This window comes from Myripristis murdjan, chromosome 23, assembly GCF_902150065.1.
Source record: "Myripristis murdjan chromosome 23, fMyrMur1.1, whole genome shotgun sequence".
NCBI classification, from domain to species: Eukaryota; Metazoa; Chordata; class Actinopteri; order Holocentriformes; family Holocentridae; genus Myripristis; species Myripristis murdjan.
Window position 1 is genome coordinate 14,302,878 of NC_044002.1, and position 20,682 is coordinate 14,323,559.

A 20,682-nucleotide genomic window follows, 5' to 3' on the forward strand; every position below is an offset into this window, starting at 1 on the left:
AAACCAATCAATCAGTCAATAAAAAATAATATAATATAATATAACATAATTAATTAATTAATCACTCAAGGTGCATTTCAGCATCGATCCAAGCAAGTGTCTTTCAACAAAGTTATAGTTGTATTTCACTGCTATTTTCCTACTGATATCACCAGTCCATTCCTTGCATGCGAGACAAAAGAATGTCTTGATTTCTTTGCCTGCCCACCTGCACTTGTTGATGTTCCCATTATCCGCCATGACAGCCACGTGTCTGAAGTCAGAGGTCGAAGAGCCACCGGTCACATGATTCAGTTCTATACCCATGTCCTGTTTTTATTCAGCAAATGTGTCGCAAATAATCACATTTCTTTGTTTATCTCATAAACCCTTTATCCACCTCAAGTGGGTGTACAAACCTTTAGTCACGTTTTGGAGATTTTATTCAACATTTGCCATTTCCATCAAGTATTGTTCATTCAATATGGCAAAATGTTCATAAAGAGGGTTGATGGAAACACAGTTACTGACAATGGCTAAACCTCTTCACCACCCCTATCCCTACCAGATCACAGCAGTCTACAGTTTAGTGATGCCACAGTGCTTGATTTCTGGGTAAAAAGAGAAAAGAAATCAAACAAATATCTCCCGCTGCCACTTAGAGCCATCCAGTGTGTGAAGACCAGCTTTAAAGAGAAGACAAAAGATGGAAAACCACGCTACTATTCACGTAGTGTAAGGTTCTTGGCCATTTGACCCTGTGTATAATCGGAGGGTCCTGGGTTTGATCCCCGTCACTCCAAATGTCGCTGCAGGATGATGCCCTGCAGCTCTGACGTTCCTGTGTAAACACACCTTATGCACTGCATACTTTTGAAAGTTGAGTGTCAGTGCAGACAGCCAGGCCTATTTAGAGGTCAAAATGGGCATTTGTCTCTCCTTTTTTTTTTTTTTTTGGCTCATGTACAGAGACTTAATCCTCCAGCAATCTCCTCACCTCCTCTCCGCGTTGAAACCAAAGCAGCATTCTGTCTCTGCATTAACTTCTAGGCATCTAAGGGAATTAGCTGTTTCTGCTTGAAATAAGATCTGAGTTCTCAGCAAGTTAAAGTGTATAATTACATCTACTAATCCACTATCCTCTCATATGACCTCCCAAATCTGCCACAGCTGTACAAACAACTGCTAGTGAGACGGGCTTTGAGAGAGGGGAACTCAATAAATGTTATTTCAAGGCTAAATATCGTTCCATTCTGTTGTTTTATGGTTTGGCTCTCTGCTGCACTTGCCATGGATACAGACAAGGTGTGGGTCCTCAATCAGGTGAAATATTTTTAAATTGTCTCCTTTCAAATTAACATCCTGTGCACAATACGACCTGAAAGCTTTAAAAAAGGGGAGTTTGGAAGTGATGGGTTTCATTCCAAAGTCAAAATAATTTTCTAAATAAAATTTATTTTGATATTCATACCATCAAGCCATAGTCATAGTCATACTAATATCAGCACATCTGATAACAGCCACAAAAGCAATGCTGTTCCGTAAAATAAAGGACTCAATGAAGCTAATATCTATTATAATATTCCGTGACTATTTTCACAGCAGCAATTATTTTGTCAGACTTTAAGGTTTCATTTCTCACAAAGCAACAAAAACACATTAAGGTATCTTAAAAAATGGAATTTTTTGGGCTCCATTAATGATATATGACTTGGAAATCTGGAAGGTTCTGTAAAAAAAATCGTCTGACATGAGTGACATCATTATTTAAAGAGGAGATAATGTTAGTGTCCCAAGACAATGACATGCAATATATTGTTTTTGAGAGAGAGAGACAAAGAGAGAGAGAGAGAGAGAGAGAGAGAGAGAGAGAGAGCAAGCGTGAAAAAAGCCTTTGCCTCTGAAAACCTGAAGGTTGATAGATAGATAGATAGATAGATAGATAGATAGATAGATAGATAGATACTTTATTCATCCCGAAGGAAATTCGCAGAAGGTTGAAGCACCTCTCATAAATTTCCTCTCTTCGATCTGTCATCATGGCGAAACCTGGTTGTTTTTATTTCGTGTGAGTTCTAATTTCTAGCTTGACTCAGGCCTGCAGAAGTCAGGGGGATGAATCACAGCCAACTTGTTGAGGCAATGGAGATGCGGCAAAACTTGAGCAACATCGCCTTGAGCACTTAATTGCCCGTAGGGAGCAAAGGCATCATGGAAAAATATTGATAGTCACAGCTGCTGACTAAACCCCATTTATGTTGCTTCAAAACAGCAACAATGTGGAGGAGGGCAAGCCCATTAAAACACAAAGGTTACCCTCTTTTTTTTTTTTAAGCCTGTGCACTTCTCTGATGAGGTGAAACCACATAAAAGCCATTATCCCTTACCGATTTCCCCTATTAAATGTATACTAGGGAACGTCCTGCAGTTTCTCAACCCAATGGTTCCCACATGGTAAAAAAAAAATCAGATCTGAACAAATCTGAACTCTCAGTGTACTAAATCTGTGTGCACAGATTAATAAACTGTCATCAAAGTGCAAATCCATACCATGGGACTGAAGTTGGACAATGAAAAGCACAATATACACATTTAAATATGTAAGCATAAACAATGTTATATGCATTAACTATATCCTTAAACCTAGATAAATAGGACCTACCTGTCTAATGCTATATCCTCATTTGACTTGACTGTGCCATGCATAATTGTTTCAGTACCATTGGAGAAAAAGGTCATGTGAACACCTGGATTTTGAAGGTGGGGGTATGTTTAAAATTTTATAATCTGAATCTGAAGGTATGGTTTATAAATTGAGAGTACTTTTTTACAAAGGAGGGGATGTTATAGATAAAGACAAGCAGACAAAGGAGGACACACACTACAGAAGGATTTTGTGTATTCAGTGCATGGCATAAATTCACATAAATACATTAGCACTGAGTCATATCTGGTGTGTATTAAGTTGTCAGTGCATGTCAATGTCAGCTTTCCAGAAGCTGACATTTTCAGAGGCAGAAGAAAAACAGCCAAATGTTTGCATTTTTGACTTTATCCAATGACTTCCGGAAGTATTTCAGCCACTGTAGACTTTGTTGTAGACCTTGTTATCCTTGTTAAAACATGACGTTTTCACACAGCAGGAGTTCAGGGCTTACTCACATCTTTGTTTGCCACTAAATCACTGATTGCAGGGCCGGTCCGGGCTTTTTGGTGGCCCTAGGCAAGATTTCGGTCTGGGCCCTGACCCAGAAGTTGTCCTGATGAAAAATATCCTGTCTGATTCTGCTTCTTGCAACTGAACTGTCAGAGCTGAGGGACCAAAGGGCAACTGAACTACAAGTATATTATTGGCTGTTTAGTGGAAAAATCACAGCTTGGTGTACCAGTGCTTCTCCTGAGTCTAATTTTTCTTTGCTTTGTCAGCGTCCATTTCATTTCTAAAGTGAGACACATTAGATCCAAACCCTGGAAGTGTGACCCCCCCCGTCTGCCTGCTACCTACTGCAGCGCAGAGCCAGGCTCTGCGCTGCAGTAGGTATTAAATTGAGGTATTGCAGTAGGTATTAAATTGATATTAAATCTGGTGGAATAATTCAATAATCTGAACCTGATGGGCTCAGACTGAGAATGACAAACTTGGTCTTGATCATCTTGTGTAAAATGTGTTGAAACATCTTAGATTCGGGGCAAAGCAGCTGATTGTGGGTTGTGGAGAGAATTCTTTCACTCACACTGTGCTCTAGTCTGGAGCTATCTGAGTTTAGGCCTGGCCTTTATTGTGCCCAGTGCTCTGCTCCACTTTCATTACATCATGCTTTTCTGCCTGCTCCCCCCATCTGTGTTCATGCATGACAGGGGGTCCTGATGAGTCTGGTGGCGTCCACAAAACTGCCTGAGCCAAGATGTACTGTGGGAGGACAGAGGGGCAGCTGTGCTGTGTGTGAGGAGAGCAGTTTTGGAGAGTGTTGGTGTTCACACTACAGTCTCCTTGGAAACGAGGGGAGCTGTGAGAAGTCCAAGAGGTCTCGGCCTTGTCAATGAGGTTTTACTGACGACAGGAAGAGAATTATACTCTGAGTTACAGTGGGCTGAATGTTCCCTTGTGGTTACAGCAGAGTGAAATAAGAAATCTTAACCCATCACGGTTACACAGCTTCAACTAATGCTAAAAGCTAATGTCTGTCTATTTTGATCTGTGCAGCATTATAGCTCCCTTTTTTGACTCGTTTTGACTCGTTCCTCGAAGTATTGCGTTATTTCTGCTGTGGCATTCCTTCAATAAGCTAACAGTCTGTTATCAGTTAGAAAAAAAAAATAATTGTAGGTCTTTTCTTCATTCATGTATGGAACAACCCCAGGGTGCATTATTCTTTCTATTAACAGGAATACAAAAGGCTATGAAAATGTTTCACCTTCAAATCTTTTGCAGAATAATGTTAATGATAATGTTTAGGTTAATTGGACAGGCAGGGGGAGCATAAAAACAACATGATTTCTTTTACATTCTTTATTGAATTATATGTTATTAAATATAATTACAGTGTTGTTCAGAAGACTTTTTATTACAACAGTGAGCTCATACCGTGGTTTATCTCAGGCTGCTGACTGACAAATTGCTGGAGCGCACGCTCAGAGATGCCAGTTGTGGCTCTTTCATAAAGAAACTCTATAAAGGCAAATGAAGGTGAGATTTGATTAGATCTGATATTAGATATGAAATATTAGCCTGGAAGAAAACTGTTTTAAATTTAAAATTCTATATAGAATATATAATTCAAATAACTATTTTTGTTTGAAATTACATATTTAGTTTTTGATTACATTTTTGAACCTTACAAAATCTAGTTCATTTCCAGTTTTTGTTTCTGTTTCTTGAACTAGTTTAAAGCCTTGACAACAGAGCTGATTTATGGGCCAGTTAATAGCAGAAAATACTGAAACGCAGTCGTGAAATGTGTTAAGCCTGCAAATTTGATCAAAATCTGAGCAGCTGTGTCTGAAAAATGACAAGCAGCTGAGCCGCCATCAACAAATGCCAGAATGGAGCATTGACCTGCATCTTTTTTGTCATCTGTGATGTTGTGCATAATGGATAGATGGACAGAAAAGGGCTGATCCATCATCTCTGGCCTGATTTCATTGTGGGCTGTATCTGTGGCCTTGGTTTCATGTCTTGGTTCAAGATATAAATGAAATTCTGACCTCAAGGCCCGATGAAGGCCAAAACGTGCTCAGGGTGGACTTACAATGATGACTAGTCTTTAACATAGCCTTGGATATCTCTTTATCCCATGGTCAGAGACCACCCAACACCACAACCTCTCACTTTAAACACAAATCAAATCTGTTTTCCATGACATGTGAGCTGCAATAGGCTTGTTTTGAGTGTGTAACATTTATGTTACACTCTCTCTGCTTCATTTGTGTAGCATTCACTTACCATTCAAAAAAAGAAAGGTGACATCAGTTTCCATCTGTGCCACCATACAGACTAAAGCAAATGGTTTGGGTTAGTGTCTTCCCTAATGAGTCATGAGGTCGTTTCAAGTGGATCCCCACATTAAATAAAAAATCTAATATTTTTAATTATCCTGGGTCTCAGGGCAAGACAAAATGTACATTTTGGACAAGCCAAGTTGAGAATTTCCAGTTCATGGATAATTCCTGTGTTGGCCGAGGTCAGGGCATCGGAAAAAGGGGCAGAAACACTGGAGCTAAGTTCAAACACCAACTTTGGAACATGAGACGATTAATATGGGCTAAAAAAAAAAAAAAAAAAAAAAAAAAAAAAAAAAAAAAGTTTTAGAATCCTTTAGGTGATTGAAAAGATTGCAGCTTTGAGGCACGTAAAGAGCCAAAGAGGATGCCTGCATACACTGAACACTTCTATAGCACACAGTTCAGGGCTATTTAAAGCTGGCCAAACCCTACTTAATTTCCTGGAGACAACCAATACCTTAATAGCATGTTATTTCAAGCCAGAACGTGACAAAGACCATACTGTACATATCAGTATATGAGCTTGGATAAATTTAGACTAAATTGACTCAGTATGGGCTCTGGGATGAAAAATGCTTGAGGTATTCAAAAGGATGTCAAATCTAATTTGAGCCCATCTCCCTCTCAAATTCCCAACAGAGACTCGAATATGCAGTGATCACATCATTCTGAGCTGCAGGGGGGTTATAGAAAAAATAAAAAAGAGCCTGTGTGATTATGCTTGGGATTTTGAGAGTTTGGCAGTGTGATAGTTTGACTCTTGCTCCTGCTCTGTATGCAGTGTTGCTGTGTAGGAGTTTTGGCTCTGCGGTTTCAGAAAGTAATTACAGACTGCGTTTTGTTTTATTTTAACTTTTATTACCAATTATTTGGCATCAAGATCATCCACTGCCGCACTGTAGTAGGAGAGATCCGGGTGTAGGATTCAAAAATGTCTACTTATGTTTTGAAGTACAAATGCTACCTGATGTCCATTGCTTAATCTCTAAAATAAGTTATCCATGTGGTTATGATGTTTAAAATGTAAACAGAGTCATCGAGATAGCTACTATCAACCATAACATTTAGCAGGGAGTTTTCCTGTCATGCCAGCAACCATTTTTGTCAGAAGAGGTGTCATTTGGCCCGCAACTCCTCAGCTTAAAGTGGTTAAGCAAGAAATACCCTAAACAAGATTTTCACAGGGTCATTTACTGTGACTGGTTCCTACACTGTGGTTCATATGGAAAGCATTGTGGAGCACGGTGGTCTGACAAGGATGACCACACAAGCAAGGACGGCACACACACATACACCTACACAAACACAAACACAGATGCATAATGACGGTTTTGATGTAGCCATTATGAAACTACTGCCATATTTTGGCTCCTGGTCCAAGAGGAACTGACTGGGGGAAAAATCCAGCAGAGATTTTATACTATTTTGACGATACAGAACATCCACCTTTTCCTTGTAAGAATTATCCTGGAATAAATGGATATGGACCGTTTCTGTGGCCACTGAGGTGTATGCTTAAAGTATAAAATATTAACAGCTCTTACTTCTTTCATTAAGCATGCTGATGAGATTAATCCACATTAAAATAATAAAGACAATCTTAGTGATTTCATTTACTAAAGCTATACTAGCCACAAAGGAGGGAATAGAGAAACAAACGTTTTGTTTCTCTATTCTCTATTATTTCTCTATTAATTTTTAAGCTGTAAAATTATTATGTAGATTTTGCAAAAGGCTCTCTGGTTCACTATACAATAAAAACTTCAAGAAAGAGGCCCCTAATAGCTTGTTCATTCAGTGTATGGATCACATACTGTATAATGGCCACTCACAGACCTGTGAGAATAACCAGACTGTATACACACACACTCCGTTTAATGTTGAAAGTGAACAGATTAACATAAACACAGTCATAGCATGTGGTAAAGTCCCAACAATTCCAGATACATCACACAATGTAATGGGTGCTTGAAACAAACCAAAGCAACAGTTAACCACACTCACACTAATTACAGCCATTTTAAGTCCTCTAATTACACTGAAAGCGCACAGCTCTTAAATTTATTCCAATGTCTTTGAAAGCCAAAGAACTGGTCTGAATATCTTAAAGCCAGAGCCCTCTTTTTTTTTTTTTTTTTTGAGAAAGTTGTATCATTAGATTCAAAGTCTTAGCAGATCTCATTTTTTTACACAATGTTAAAACACAGAATACAAATGAAAAGTCTTTACTGTCCTGCAACACATTTCTAGCAATGGCACAGTTAATGTTAATTTTTTCTGGTTCCCTAAATTAGCCAGACCCCCAGTGTCACCAGGCTATTTGACACAGTAGAGTCTGAAGTAGAGGCCAGGCCACCACAGATTATCCATATGGCCGCTTGGGTGTGTTGGGTGAGTTTTAGCCACTAGAGGCACCTGATAGAAAGCATGTGTCCCTATTTGGGAATTTTTCTAAACTGTAAAACACTTGGGAAAAAATGTGTTGGTGTTGCAATAAGCCAACATATTTCAACACATACTTTTGAAGCTAAAAACAAGATTATGGGTGGTATTGTAGGCCCATTGGTTCCGAGTGGAATGGCAATGGCTGACCATATTTTTTTCACTTTCTGCCTTCCACATGCACTTGTTAAAAAACAGAGAAAAAAGGTGTACAAACATGTATAACTCAGTGGATGCATTTGCACCAAAGTTAAAAGAAAAAAAAAAAAACTTAGAGAAACCTATCTACTGTGCCTACAATATCTACCATTTTTGAAAAAAAAAAAAAAAAAAAAAAAAAAACAGGAAAAAAGAGGAAGAAGCAGGTGGCAGCAGGAGTTGCCATGGGAGCTCAGATGGTGGAAAATTTCAACAGAGCATGAACTTGTGAAGTAGAGGTGGTTGGTCCAGGGGCACCAGGGAGTCTTAATCTGGGTTTGCAGGCAGGACAAGCTGGAACTGGGCAGAGAGAAACAATGGGTATCTTGGCTGAACAGGAACAATAAGGCAAACAGACTGGGAGCATGATGACTGGGACAAACCAAGACTACTGAGGGAATGATTCAGCAAGAACTTGGAGTTGGAGCAGGGTATGTGAAGGGTTTGGTGATGAGCTGATGAGGAACAGCTGAGCAGGATCTGGAATGATGGGCAGGTAGAGGTACCCTGCGTTCCAAATCGCATACTTATACTTTTTACTTTTAGTATGTACTGCAGCTGCCCTTACAAAGTATGTAGTTTAGTATGTATTGGGACATACTAATTCTTTTTTTCCCTACTAAATAATATGGTAGTATGGGTATTGGAACGCAGGGATTGAGTGAGAAGGAGAGCAAGGGGAAAGACTGGGGAGCACTGACAGAAACAATAAAGACAGACAAAAACCAAATCCCATCAATCACTCACTCACTCATTCACTCACACGAAAACTAGATTTCTGAAAATAGAAGAAAAAAACCCCTTTGGGAAGTGGTCATGGCACATTTGTTGATTTTATTTCGTTTAACCACTTTCAAAGATGCCAGATGGTGAAAAGTGAACATCAGAGTCTCCGTCTCTGCTGTGGTGAAAAATCTTTACATCTACAAGGCTTCGCTCGGAGCAACACCTCCAGATGCAGCGCTCCAACACAAAGTCCCAGAAGCAGTTTGACTTTTCTTTTCCAAATGAATTTTACATCTAAGTATTGAAGGGATTCTCTGAGCCACTGAAAACACTGGGCTTCTTTGGGCTGATGTTACATTGGCGAGGGAAATTTCCGGTGGTGCATAACTTGTCCTGGTGACCTCACTCTGCACTCCCACAGGGACAGCAGCTACAGTATGCGGCCTCTGCAGTTTAGCTTATGTCTGGTAGTCTAATAGGTACAGAGATAGGCATGTGACCAATAGGTTGCTGGTTCAAATCCTGAGTCCAGTAGAATCTCAATGGGCTAATTATGTAAAATGCTACTGCCATGTAGCCTGTAGATAATCTTTATCAGCTCCAGTGAAGCCAAGACCATGGTCAACAGTGCAAGCCTGTAGTTATACTAGGATGTTCCCAGAGGAGTATATGTAAGATTTCCCCTTTAATGAATCCCCTGAGTCACTATTACAAATATGGATTTATTCTTGTTCAGCATATTTTTTATCTCTGGGTCCTGCATTATTAAGGGTATCTCAGCACAGACAGAAACAGGACAGAAGAACATTCTCTTTTGCTATGCTTTCCTTCACATTAGAAAAACAGCTATGCAGTATTTGTGATAACAGTTACAGAGTTTGAGTTTGAGTTTATTAAGATTCCCATTAGCTTTTGCAAAGCATCAGCTATTCTTCCTGGGGTCTGAATGCAGAATGCAGCCATTAGTTGGTGATAGTATGGATAATGAAATGGCTGACAGAGCAGTTTCTCAGTAGTACAGCTGTTTGTAACACATGCAGCGTGAACAGATTTGGCTTGAAATTATTTTCGATCCAGGACATCGAACATGCCTGAGAGCACTAAGCCAGCAGGATGCCCGCTAAATCTTTTTATTAATAGTGTCGTGCTCAAAGATAAGTCAACCAGATTATTGGGCAGCTGTGGAGATCAAGCCTGCAACCTTTGTTTTATGGAGTCATCTATAAAGCCACTGCTAGGCTTACACGGGGATCATACAGGGCTGAGCAGTGCAGTGCACAGATAAACAGTTTGGACTGCCTTGCTTCTTCCAGTTGCCAGGAATAAAAATAATAGCAGCTGTCATTCACTTTTTCTGACAGGATCTACTCTACCACAGCCTTCTGGTCATAAGCTTGCTTCTTTAACTTTCAAATGGTACAGTCTACTATTCATAGCTGTCTGATTCCCTTTTTCTTTTCAAATCTTACATGAAAGATTCTGCCTTTTCTTCTTTCATGTGCTCCTGATAATTCCTCAAAATCATCTGCTATTGAAACAGCACACATTGCATTGCACAACATTAAGATGATAATATCATGAGGTGTTTCATTAATCCAACTTGACTCCGAGGCGTACAAACTGTGACAGAGCCAGACGATAAGTTTGTGTCCAAACAGGCTGTCCAATCCCTTGTAGCCCCTGGCGAACTGCTATGAGTCCTTATTATTAGTTTAAGAAATTCTGGTCATTTATCTCCATTAAATTCCCCCAAAACAAACTCTCTAGGATCTGCCCTAAATGTGCTGTTCTGTCTTGTAATTATTATTTCCAAATCCTTCATTCAGATGTGTTCAGTTAATATGTAATTTATTATACTTATGGGGAAATTTGTCTTGGACTCTGTATGGCTGCATCACAACCTCCACTACTTTTCATTACACCTACAATCAAACATACACACAGTATGACACACATACTGTTTATCTGGACGGCAGCTAAAGAATGTGGTCCTATCACGTCACACTGTGAACATACAACCCTATGACTTATTAGTGAAAAAATATTGCATAGCCTCTCTCACGCTACGCTTCACATTAAAAGGAACAGTTCAAGAAAAAAGAAAAAACAGTCCCTGGTGAGGTGTCCAGTTTGTCTGGGGCTGAATGGGCATTCTTTTGTGAAGGTCAAACAGTCAAAAAATTACATGTTAAAAACTCAACAACAGCAGGTCTTTCCAAAACAAACAAACAAACAAACAAACAAACAAACAAACAAAAAATGACACAGATACCACATAATCCACAGCCTTGGGGTGAAACTATTTCTTGCAGAAGAACACCAGGAAACTTTATCTATTTGCCTGAAGGAGTATGAATTCACTCAAATAGATACAGTTTGACAGTGTTCTTTGGCAGGAAATAGTTGACCTAAGAATATTCTTTGCCCCCAAAGATTAATTATGGTAGTTAATGTGACTGTTTTGAAAAGAGCTGCTACAGTTGAGTTTTTCACATGTAAATTTTTGACAGTTTGAACTTCACAAAATAAAATTTACAATGAAACTATCAGGATGGATAGACTGCATTAGCGAAAAGTGGGAAAAAAAACACCTTTTACTGTGTGAACTGTTCCTTTAACGTAATACTGCATACCTTTATAGTCTCATAATATACTTCACATTTAATGTAATACTTCACAGTCCCTGTAGCCCCATACTAAACTAATGTTCAGAATCCTAGCTGAGGTTGGCAAAAAATGGATGTTTAAAGTGGTGGAGTTTACCATTAATGACTCTGTAAAATCTGCCCATGGGTAGGAGCTGGGATCCAGCATGAAGAATATGAGAGGGATCAAATTTTCAGAGCTTGCCTGATGACAGTTCATATATTCACTGAATCGACTGGCGCTCTTTAATACCCATCACCTTCATGGCAGTCTGTGCCAGACGAGTGAGTTTTGGTTTTAGCTGTGGGCCGACTGAAAGATTACCAAGCTGTCAGCACACACCTGATTAAGCTCTATAGTTCAGCTCGATAAAATAATAGCATAAGCTTCTGCTCCGCACCATAAACTTTAAATCTGGGCAAGAAATGCATCCTTGCTGGGAACATTGACTTTCGACATGGGCCTTCCAGCTAAGCGCGCTGTCAAAATGAACACAGACCTGAGTGATGGATTTGTTGTGTTTGACCACTGGTCCGTGATCGTTCCCTGCCCTACAGCCAAATACCCTCCCCATTCTTCGTTATATTTAAGGTAATGTGAATAACATTGCACCCCTGCACACTCCTCTCTATTTCACAGTGGTAGGCTGATGTACTATTATCTTTGAGAAGTAAGCCGAAGATTGCAGTATCATCACAGAACTCTAATGCCAGGGTAAGATTGCATAATATTTCTAAGTCTATCACAATGGTCAGATTCACAGTGATGTAAACTCTTGTCATGTCTTGGCCCAGAGAAAAGCCACAATACTTGTTGGACCTTGACCAATCAGCACATGCATTTTTTCATGATCAGATCTAGACAGGTGATAGCAGGGAAAAAAGTCATACTACTAATGTCATACTACTTATTTTAAGCCTCCCAATCATCACTCCTGAACTTCATATTTGCACATGACACTGGAAATTTCGGTTATGACAAAACTGTATCAAAACTAGGCTGACTCCATGAAGTCTGACCCTGGCAAACTATGTCGTTTCTAAAGCAACTACTTCCGCACTCCTTTGTGCATAACTTTAAAAAGACTGGTGAGTTGTGCTGATTAACATGGATTCTGAAAACAGCATTGTCAACCTGAAGATGCTAGTTATTGCTGGTTGAAAAAGAGGGAAATCATTTAATAACAAAGCGATCACTGATGGGTTTGAAGTGTATTAAAGATGAGTTAAAGTGAAGAAATATCAGGCATGCATTAGCCTTGGCACTAGTACTCGATAACCAAATGTGTGCTACATCATGAATGGCATCATCTATGCAGCTAAACTGGAAAGGACTGAAAACTGCATTTACATCCACCGTCAGCATATACATCTTACTTCTCAAAGCATGGTATTAATGAGAAAAAAAAATCAACAGACTGGTAATCATTATTCTCTATTGGACAAGTTTTTCTTGGAACAGGTGCAGCAGTGGCTTTTCTCCAGAGCAGATGGCTTCTCTTTCTCTCTCTCTCTCTCCTCCCTCTCTCCTCTCTCTCTTTTCCCTTCATTTGTCTTGTTCTTAATTTGTCTAACTTTTGAATTCATTTAAGAAGCCACTTACACATTCCAGTGTACTGCATAGCAGAGAGATGATTAATATTATCAGGACATGATAATTTAACCCAACATAAGGGCCCAAACTGACAGTCCTGGATACAGTCAGATGATAAACTTTTATTCCAAAGTATCTGTCTCACTGTCCAGCTATTTTCTAGCCGCTCTTCTGGCACAGCAACACAACATAGAGCTGGAAGAAAGAAAGAAGGAGAGGGAGAGAAAGAAACAATGCAAAACAGAAAAAAAAATAAATTTAAAAAAAATTGGGGAAGGAGGGAAAGACAGTGAGACAGACAGATTTGTCCCAAGGGAAAGATTTAAAAAGTGAGAAAAACACAGAGGGAGAGGCAAAGACAGAGAAAGGAGACAGTAGGAATGATGAGTGAGGGGGAAGCGAGGACACACCAAGAGAAAAGGCGATTGCCATTTCATGCCATTTTGAGATCTATGAGTGCTTGGATAATGTTGAATGCTTGGAGTCGTTGAAGTGAACAGTTACCTATAGAGCATGAACTGTATCAGCGCTGCTATCCAGATCGACTTTAATGGGGAGGATTCAGTGTACAGCATTTTGATGAACAGGGTATTAAGTTTATAGCCAGACCAGATGGGGATATGGGGTCATCTGGTTTGTCTAAATAGTTGCATCCGTACGAGGCGTGCGTGTGTGTGTGTCTGTGTGTGTGTTTACGTGCGTTTCTCCGATGCATCTCCAATCTGTTGTGGAATGTGGCCAGGTAGCAACACATGGGAACGGAAGGACTGAGGAGGCAGATAGAGAAAGTGATAGAGAGAGAGACAAGAGGTAACTCAAAAAACATTCTGGATTTAACAGTGCTCTACAGCCATGAAGATAAATGAAAATCTCATCATGGTTTATGTAATTATTGTTATATCTTCCTAAGGGATATTTGTAATCCCTGCCAGAGAGTAAGCTGTAGATTGTATCACTCGGTTTAGTCCTTTGCTTTTAGGAGAATCACATTTTGAGTTCACATAGAGAATCCACTTATGTTCAATAAAGCAGCCCTCTGAAGAGTTAAAAGTCAGAAGGAGGTACCAAGTTGCACAGAAACGTGTACTGGCTTTATCAGGTTGCTGCTCGATGGGAAGAGCAGCAATAAAAATACTAACCCTAAGCTAAAGACTTCAGTTATGGCCATTTATCTGAAAAATGTATTCAGTCAGAGGGCCACTATAGTATACATGAATATAAATGACAAAGATAAAAGAAGATAAAAATGGGTTTAAGGGGCATTTTTGCACATTTAGCTTTCATCAAAGATTCATTTAGACATTTATAAAGAATATAGGCCATAAAAGTTGGGTTCAAATGTCAACCTGGCCCTATAAAGAATGTGTTTGAAGAGTTTTAACAAGACGCACTTCCTTCATCTCCCTACTGGCACACAGCTGGTCTGGCACGCAAATAAACTCCCCCACATCTCATCCCTGGACGTCATTCTGTCTTCTATTCCATACTTCTTAACCGTGATATTTCATTATTACAAAATACTTATCCAGCTATGATAAAGCGCTTGGATAGCTGCTTGGATCACAATTTGGTTTTCATTTCCTTTTCTTGTATAATTTCAGTGAGCAACAGTTCAAGTATCTCATCAAATGTGCATGTAAGTAAAGTCCTGCATATTTGTGCTCATGCTTTTATTGGTGTATGATGTAGGTGTTTGCATGTTTGTGCCAGGCTACTGTGTGTGTGTGTGTGTGTGTCTATTGTCACATGATAATTGTGATCGTAAGCTGCAGGCTGACTACTAAACACTGGCATTGTTCGCATTAGCATCTTTGTGCTGCAGCTTATGTTTCGTATCTGTACACACACACATTTTTAGAAGAGTGAGAATGCTTGCACAGGGCTCACTCCTGCATATCAACTGCTGTTGATAATTAAGTCCCGATCCTGTCCAAACACGCAGAGCCAGGCTCATTTGCATAGTAAAAACAGTGGAATCAGTAGAATCATACTGCTTGTGAACTTAACTGGACTAAAACAAGAAGCTGCATCTGGCTCAAACATCAGCATCACCTATATGACAGAACAGAGTGGCTCTGCTTTTGTGGCCAATGCAATCCAGTCTCATTCCTGCTACTTAAAGCAGTTGTTCTGGTATAAGTGCCCTGAAGCTGTTTGAAGTGTCTGGCAGTAAACAGTCCATCTGAGACAGTGTACAGTGGTGGTCCTAATATGGAGCTGTTTCACTCACTGCTGATGGAGGAGAGGAGACGGGAAGAGAGAGGAGAAGAGAAGAGAAGAGAAGAGAAGAGAAGAGAAGAGAAGAGAAGAGAAGAGAAGAGAAGAGAAGAGAAGAGAAGAGAAGAGAGGCAGGGAAGAGTAGGCAGCAGTATGTTCATTAGCAGGGATTACTGTCCTCTGGCACCGTAAAACTACACAGAACGCCCCTTGCAAGCCGATGAAGCTATGCCTGTGGGAGCCTGCTGCTTTGTGTCAGAGAGGCCAACTGGTTCATGTTAAGCAACAAGTAGGAGAGAGCGTACAGCAATATTGTACAAATGTTCTGTGATGCATTTGCAGCACGATAAGTAAGTCCTCTGTATACAGTTGTATTTGAGCACTGAGCTCAAAAATAAATAGGTTTTAACAAAGAAGCTAAATGAAAGCACATACTCGAAGTGATGTAGTGCAGCAAAATGCTCAAAGTAAGACAAAGCAGAAATGAAATAACAGAACAAATGGGATAAATGTGAATCTGTACCTTGTAATACCAGAATGCTCATAAACAAAAGAAGAAAAGTCCAACCAAATTTTGACAGCATTCTGTAAAATGGTCCTAGTCTTTGAAATACAAGCAGGATAGAATAGAATAGAATTGTCTGCCCTTAACCACTCACTGGAAATATACCATAATCATGAGCGAAAAATTAGTTTGTAATTGCCAGTGGGAAACTGGGAATATTGGTATTATCAATGAGAAAAGAACAGAACAGAATAGAATAGACTAGACTGTCTTCAAGTGCTCATTAGACACATCAAATGAGTTAACAAGCACATGAATGACCCTCAAACTCCTAATTACCAGCGGGAAATTGCGAACATCAGTGATATGGGCGAGTTTCCGAGTTGTAATGTTTCATGACAAAACGAAACGAAACAAAACACAGAAAGAAAAAAAGGCATATTCAAAAAGTGAAAAAGAGCAAAGAATATAACCGGTCTGTACTCTATTCATTCTGCTGCTGATATAAAAAGTGGCTCTCACAGTTATGAGTCGCTTTAATGACACTCTTGATACTGTGAAGCAAAGCATGCCATCCTCAGTCAGAAAGTACACAGGAGCTGCAGTGCTAAGAGTTTCCGACTTGCAGTTGAAGGCAGGAATGGAATAGAATAGAATAGAACAGAATAGAATAGAATGCTTCTAGGCTGATGCTACTACAGAAGAGCGCTGTAGTCAAGAGTGCTGACAAAGCCGTGTGAATCCTGAGTGAAACCGCAAGCGCTGCCTGCAACATGGTGTCATCTCTCAAGGCCTCATAATGAGGAAGCAATACTCTACCAGAACCAGCGATCAAAGGCAGATGTTGGAGGCTATTTTGGAACTGACCTGCCAAGATTTATCTCAGAGGCTTTCCCTTCCACTAGCAGCGTGACACCACACATGTACAGACAAACACACACACACACACACACACACACACACACACACACACACACACACACACACACACACACACACACACACACACACACACACACACACACAGAGAAACACAAATGTGCATGCATGCTTTAACATTCTTTATCTCTGTCCTCTCTCTTTTCCCACTCCTCTCTCCCCTCTGTCTCTCTTTATCTGTCTCTACACATTTTCTAACTTGCACACACACAATCTCTCTCTCTCTCTCTCCCTCTCTCTCTCTCTCCCTCTCTCTCTTTCTCTCTCTCCCTCTCTCTCTCCAATGGGCCAGTTAGTAGCATACATTGGAGAGGGTCCAGTGATTTAACTGAGAGGACCTGGCGCAGGGTTACAGCCTCCCTGCACTGGTGTGTGTGTGTGTGTGTGTGTGTGTGTGTGTAATGCTACACCAGATGCAGCCCCGTGGCTCCTTGGAGAACCAGTTGTACATACACACATAGTCTCCCCTTCTCTCTCTCTCTCTCCCTCGCTCTCTCTCTTTACACACTCTAGCAGTGTGATCCAGCTAAGTGTGTGGAAAGAAGAGAGAGAGAAAAGGGGAGAGATAGAGAGCGAGAGAGAGGGCGAGTTATTTGTTGCAGGCAGTAAGTTTGAGACAAGAAAGGAGAAGCAGGCAGTAAAGTTAGAGAAAGAGGGAGAGAGAGAGAGAGAGAGAGAGAGAGAGCAGTCAATCAGTCAGCACAAGCAGTAATCTACAGAGTAGACACAGACGTGGGCAAAGCAGAGAGAGAGAGAGAGAGAGAGAGTGTGAGAGAGAGAGAGAGGGAGTGAGAGAGAGAGAGAGAGAGAGAGAGAGAGAGAGAGAGAGAGAGAGAGAGAGAGAGAGAGAGAGAGAGAGAGAGAGAGAGAGATTGGAGAATCCAGTAGTAAGTCTCTCAGTTCAGGCAGCACGTTACAGGCAGGCAGGCAGATTTTTTTTTGGCTTGGACGCAGCGCTCATGACAGGACTAGGAGCCGGGGACGCGGGACCAACCGGAGATCTGCAGGTCCTAGTGGACGAGCCAGAGCCAGACTCTCTCTTTGCACAGGTACAGGACTCCAAACCTCATTTAGTAGTAGCACAGTCAGCAGGCTGGATTGTGCTGCATCAGATCTATCGAGTTACAAAAAGGGGTTATGCAATTGAAAACAAATCCGCAAAACTTCCCAATGCTTCCTGATGCAATGTTTAATAAGCAATGTGAGTTTTGGCAAGAAAAGGTTGATTTTACTTCCAAGTTTTTGGAGGTAAAAACTGATTCCCTGAAAGATCCAGTCTGGATATAAAACTATTTTTGGGTTGCAGAAGTAATTGTAATGGAAGCCAGAAAAGCATTATTTTTGCCTTTTTTAGTCTTCTTCATACTTTTGAATGGAGATGCGAGTTCCCTGATTTCTCCCTCCTTTGTTCACCGGTTTTAGTTTGCAGTGACAGCAGAAGTACAAGGATATAATGAATGCAACTCACTCGCTGCGGTTTTGCAGACATGGGAGCAATTAAGTCATTTTCGTAACTCTCTAAGGGCATTAAGATAAGTCAGGTAAATATGAGCTAGGGTATGATTTTGTGGACCTGCATTAAGTCTGGTTCCAGATAATAAAATGTTCACATTCTTGTTTGATAAGACTGACTTTATAGGTTTATCTTAGACTGCACAACAAAGCATTATGTGAAAACACATGAGTTCAGTTTAGGACATAGATTAGCCTGGAGCAAATTATCCCAAAATGAAAAAAATATGTCTTTTGTAATCGAGTCAGAAGTTTGTTTAAATCATATGAGCCTGAACTACATGAAAGATATTAAGTTTGTTTGCATAATGGGCAGCATTTGTCGGGTGTAATTAATTACATTATTTTCTTTGTGTCACAATGGACTGTTGTTTTTGGCACTCGTGTAAAAAGGGAAAAGATCCCAAAACAAGCAATCAATTTTCCTTCATTCATTACACTGATGTTGCATCCTGTTTCAAGTTAGCAACACATGAACTGCTGAGGTAAGCTTTCCCGTTTCGTTTACAACTCAGTTGTGATGTGGAGCTGTACTTGTGCCCAGTTTGTAAGAGGCCATTGCACCCCGACATTAATCTTTATGCCCCCTCAGATGCACTCGATTTCTGCAGCAGATGAAGTATTCCGCTGTTAATTTTAGATGTTTCCTCACTGTTTGTGTTATGCAACAGCCATCAGTGGTCCTTATGCAGCACAAAAAGGGGGTTCAATTCCCCGTGCAGCTCAATGGACAGAGAAAAGTCCTAATTCTGCCAGGGTGGCAGGTTTATTTCCCCCCTGTGGCACTCATTGTATACACTCTGGATGGCCATACCTTCCAAATGGCTTATGTTCAGGAAATACATAAATATCTATGTTCTAAATTAAATAGTGCTGAAAGAGTGTGCAGTGGGTGGTGACTCATGAGATGTGTCAGATAGCTCCTGTTTGGACAAAATTTAAGGGTAGCGTTACCCAAGAGGGAGGAGGGAATGTTTCAAGGGAGATTTACTGTACACTTTGTGTGAGTATGATTGTTGGTTATAAGAATGTGTGTGTGTGTGTTTGAACGTGTACATGAATGCGCAGTGTTTATGTGGTGGTGGTTAGGTGCGTGCAGATGATGCACACATCTGTTGGCGGTGTTACCTGCCCTGATGTGTGTTCAGTGAAATTCCAGACTCATGCAACTCAGAACAGACTGGAGTTCAGCATGGAAAAAAAGGTTGACTTGCATGTTTACTCAGATTACAAAGTGGGAGAACCCTTAGCTAAATTTCTGCTGTTTCAGCTTGCTGCAGTTAAGTCTAAGTGGAACACTTGGTAGTGTGAGGAGAGAGTGTGTAAGTGGGAGAGAGGGTTGGAGTATGTGTGTGTGTGCGTTGTTTTTGTTGCTGTGTGTGGGACTCTGTGTGGTACAGATGTGTCTGGCGCCAATCCAAGCCAATCAACATAGCTGGCTGGCGGGTGGGGGTGTATGTGTGTGTGTGTGTGTGTGAGAGAGAGAGAGAGACAGAGCTCTGCTAAACATCTCATGACAGATTTTTTTAACTCCCACCTTTTCGTTTTGAGAGAAATGAGTCAGTGAGAATGTTATGGAGCAAAATAATCGACCAGAAGAGAATAGAGCAGATGATTACACGAGAATAGACCATCATAAAACAGAGCAGAATAGGGAAGATGAGAGTAGAACAGAACAAAATAGAATAGAACTGAATAGAATCGAATATAAAAGAACAGAACAGAATAAAATAGATTTGACTCAAACAGCATAGAATGAATAGAATAGGTGAGAATAGACAAGAGGAGAATAGAGTTGAATAAAATACAATACAATAGGACACTATGCTATACTATATGATACTATACTATAATCTACAACCAAATACTATACTATACTGTACTCTACCTTTCCATTCTGTACTATACTATACTATACTGTACTACACTAAACAATACAATACAATACAATTCTATATTACTACACTACACTATACTATAAAATACAATGCTATACTATACTACACTATATTATGCAACACAATACAATTAAATACTACTATACAGTACGATACTATACTATACTATACTATACTCTGCTATACTATACTATACTATACTACACTATACTGTGCTATACTATACTATACTATACTATAGAAAAATCTGCTCCACTCATGTTCCATCGTTTTGCCATCTCAGTATCCACTTGTCTGACAAATGATTGACCCCAACAGTAGTAAAGCTAATCCCGGGCTTTATGTTTTATGATGAAGTTGAGTGTTTCATAGTTAGTAGTCTCCTGGGGAATGTGATAACTCGATGCAGCCAAGAAAGCACAGGAGACTGCATCGATGGCTGCATAACATCAGCTGAAGGGAAACAGACTGGCTGGTTGCTGTGCACGCACGCACGCACGCACGCACGCACGCACGCACGCACGC

At 40.2% G+C, this 20,682-nt stretch overlaps 1 protein-coding gene across 1 annotated transcript in view; it reads left to right on the forward strand.

Annotated features, from left to right (window-relative positions):
• The first annotated feature begins 17,574 nt into the window (after nucleotides 1-17,574).
• Nucleotides 17,575-20,682, forward strand: part of lrrc17 (leucine rich repeat containing 17) — a 30,713-nt gene continuing 27,605 nt past the window's right edge. The window contains exon 1 of the mRNA XM_030045384.1: nucleotides 17,575-17,796. The gene's annotated coding sequence lies outside the window, so the exon portion shown is untranslated. The remainder of the gene's footprint in view (nucleotides 17,797-20,682) is intronic.